The sequence below is a fragment of the Quercus suber genome, unplaced genomic scaffold (genome assembly GCF_002906115.3).
Source record: "Quercus suber isolate HL8 unplaced genomic scaffold, Cork oak 2.0 scaffold_39, whole genome shotgun sequence".
In the NCBI taxonomy this organism is placed as follows: Eukaryota; Viridiplantae; Streptophyta; class Magnoliopsida; order Fagales; family Fagaceae; genus Quercus; species Quercus suber.
The window spans coordinates 1,732,027-1,735,997 of NW_027069504.1; the positions used below are offsets into that span (position 1 = coordinate 1,732,027).

A 3,971-nucleotide genomic window follows, 5' to 3' on the forward strand; every position below is an offset into this window, starting at 1 on the left:
GTTTCCTTATATAGAGTGTTTTACTTGAACCCAAGACGTTTAAATAGAGTTTGGGCTGAACTGGAACTCTGCAGAAAAATAAATCTGTACGTGGTTCGATCGATCGAGTCTAATTTTCGATCGATCGAGCCTTACAGATTTAGTCCATAAATCTGCACTCACTCGATTCCAGTTTTACAAATAAACATACTTTGAGCAAGCCTAAACAAGACTAAACAACCTGTTTTGATCATGGTTTGCCAACAATACAAATTAGAGTTCTAAATACATAAATTCCTAAATCTTTAGAACCTAACAATCTCCCCCTTTGGCAATCCGTGACAAAACACAAACTAAAAGCTCAAAGTTTACAAAGTAAAAGCCCATTACAAAAATAATGCTCATAACAACAAATCCAATCTTAACTACTATCCATCAGTTGCAAGTGTAGACAGCAGCTCAATTGAATCAACCTGTATATTTCCTGAAACACTCAACAAACGCATAAACGCATGTGTGGAAAAAATACAAGTAAACCAAAATTAAATTCTTGACTTCACAAAACACAAAACAAAGACATATATCATGAAGAACTCATAAATATAAATCAATGAGCAGAAACAAGAAACAGAAATAAAAACATAAGTAAACTAACTCTCCCCTAAGTTAGATACAACAAAAAGTTTTTATTTTCTTCCCTTTTTAAAAATAATTTCAACTCCCCCTAAACAGGACAAACATGATTCCCATAAATCAATAATTTCTCCCCTTTTTGTCACGTATTGACAAAGACAACTCGTACAAAGAGTAAACAGTCAACATACGCAATAAAGGATAAGAGAAAATAGAGAATCAAGGGAACACAAAACAATTCAACTCTATAGAAAATAGAGACAGCTCCCCCTATGAACAACACAGGTAAAAAAAAACTTTTCTCCCCCTATAAAAATAGGAAAAACAAAACAAGTTGTGGAAAAACAGTTTTGGGGAAAAATAAAGGAGGGGGGGAAATCAGCAGCAGCAGCAGCAGCATCACCAATAGGATCAGGTACATCTCACCAGCAGGACCAAGTGAAAAACTCACAAACTAATAGTTAAAAACTAAGGTGAGGATACACATTGAAAAAAATATTCTCTCTTTCAATAAAATGCAAACATGACATTATGTGACCCATAAACAGTTGCATGAGTAGAGAAAATATTTTGCACATTGATTATCCATCATATCTCTTAAGAAAAATATTTCTACAATTCACACATAAAAATAGCAGTATACTAGAAAGTACGTAACTCAAAAATTAATCAATCAATTTTTAGATCAAGTTGAGTTACCCAATTTAGCAAAGTGTATGCATGCTATGTATGAAAACAATGAGAGATATGACTGCAAAACTGCAAAATGGATACAGAAATCAATGCAAGTGCATGTGAATCCTAACACACAAACCAAGGGAGACTGCAAGTTAAACACAAAAATCAATAGAATAAAATTCTATATGATGCATGAAACAATTACAATGCCATGATGCATGTACTAATGCAGTGAGCGATTAAGTTCAATTGAGATTAAATTGACAAAAATTGGTTTGAGCATAGAGTTTCTAACAAAAACCAAAAAATTTGAAAATCACTTGTTGAATTTTTAAACAAATTGATGAATTGAGCATCACAATAACACAACTCACAGAGTATAATGTCTTATTTCATCAATACAACAAGCCAATTTCATCAAATTCAACTCAATTTCACAAAAGCCCCAATCGGATCAAGAACAACCCTTTTTAAAACCTGTCCTCGCTGATGAATCCACCAAACCAAATAGAACCCAGGTGCAGGTGAAATGGACTAAACCCCCTCCCAAGTTGGGTGAAGTTAATATTGATGGGTCATTGTGTGGGAATTCTAAGATTACGTTTGGCATTGGTTGAAAAATGCAAATTTTTTTTATTATTTAGCTTATTTTTGCTACTATTTAGTTTATTTTTCTACTATTCATGAGTCATGTTGCACTTTTTGGTACTATATATGGGTCTCACTATACTATTTCAATTAGCTTTTAGCTTTATTTACAGTACGTACTTTCAGTAAAAAGTTTTCAGTTTCAACTAAATAAGTTGTTCTCAAACAGATTCTAAGTTAGCTGGTGGTGGTGGGGTCCCAGGGATAATTTGTGATATTATGGCCAAGCTATGGGCCTTGAAGATGGCCTATATCTTGTTTATATGCTTTCTAACTTGTCCTTTAAAAATTTTATGTTGATTGGAGGAACCTAGCGAGAATCTTCACTAATTGCACAATATTGCATGTTTATAGAGAAACTAATAGATGTGTTGACTATTGACAACTTAGCTAAAATGGGGCTACATAATTAATATTTTTTCGTTTAAAGCCTTAGAGCAAAGGTTGCAAAAATTTGCAAAATACAAAAAGTGCTCAATTTTGCACATTTTAACCCAAAGAAATATTATTATAAAATAAAATAGATGATAGAATAAATAAATTGATGTAGATGTTTTGTAAAAGTAGATGTATAAAATAAAAAAAGTATATTTTTTCTTGCAAAATAAATTTTTTTTTTTGCATAAACTGATAAAGTTGCTCAAAATAAGTTTGTGAAAATAGAATAATGGGCAAAAAAAAGCCCTACAAAGACGTATAGAAAACCTAGGATTGTTGGTGGGGAGGGCTCATTAAAGATTATGATTGGCAATGTATTAAAGGATTTGGCAAGATACATCAGTAATACCAATATCATCACAACTGAAATCTTGACTCGTGTGGTTCAGTTGATACTTTATTCTTCTATAAATGCTCTTATGGAACCTTTCTTTGACTAATTGCAGGACCCTGTTCCATTTCTGCTATACTATACCCAACAAACAAATTAAGCATGCCTTTCAGGAAGCTAACGAATGTATTAATGCACTTGCTAATATAAGAACTACTTTGTCATCTAATTATGTATTTTCAGTTGAGCATGCATGCATCAGACTAGGAATGGCAACGGGTCGGGTTCGGGCCTGGTTTTTTCATACCCGGACCCGACCCGCTGGGCAAGATCCGTGGCCCGGACCCGGCCCATTTAGGGTACCGGGTTTTTTTCCGGGGCCCGGACCCGCCCCAGCCGAGCTCCACGGGCCCCGCGGGCCCCGTTTAGGAATTGGGCCCAATTCGTGGCCCAACCAAAAAAAAAAAAAAATTTAAGCCCAAATTTATTTTTGCCTACGTTAAGCCTGCACTGCCTATTCCGTGGCCCAATTCGACTAATCTTATTAATTTAACTAATAAATAAAAAAATACAAGCACAAACACAAACAACAACAGCAACACAAATACACGGCAACACAAATACAGCAACAGCAACAGCAACACAAATACAAATCAATAGACATTGAAGCATCAGTCTTACACTCTTACTGAAATGAGATTTTTAGACAATAAATAATAAATAAACATAAAAAATAGAGGAAACAAAACTCTATTTATGAACCGATCCTTACATGAATTCTCAACATCAAATACCCAAAAACAAAAACTATAAGAGGAAATGAACCCAAAAAAAAAAAAAAGAACTCAGACAGTAGCTTCAGCAATAATCGCCTGACCAGCTGACCTCACAAAGATTGCAAAATACCAATACTCGAAAGTGTCATCGAAGTACTTGTCGGAGTACTGGATCTGACCCATTTTTCTCGCTCACTGAAGCTTTTCGCGACGATTAGATCACTGAGGATTTCCGATCTGTGAAGAAATTGACACGATTTTAACAGTTCAAATATTGGAAATGGAAATTGATTCAAAATTTTTGGAAATCAAAGGATAAAGAGAAGAGTATAACCTTGGAGAGAGTAAGTGAGAGACAGAGGAGCGCAAAAGAGGGTTAGAGAGAGACAGAGAAACGCGGAGGGATGCGAGGGAGAGGGAGGCTGAAATGATGAGGGAGGGAGGCGATGGAGAGGAAGGGAGGCTGAAGAAAATGAAATGAGGGATTG

General features: G+C 35.0%; 1 long non-coding RNA gene across 1 annotated transcript; it reads right to left on the minus strand.

Moving 5' to 3' along the window:
• Positions 1-3,335: 3,335 nt before the first annotated feature.
• LOC136066579 (uncharacterized) lies at positions 3,336-3,952 on the minus strand. Its single transcript, XR_010628078.1, has 2 exons — positions 3,818-3,952; positions 3,336-3,720 (listed from the first exon to the last, which is right to left on the minus strand). It is a non-coding gene; the product is annotated as an uncharacterized LOC136066579 (long non-coding RNA).
• Between the last annotated feature and the right edge of the window lie 19 nt (positions 3,953-3,971).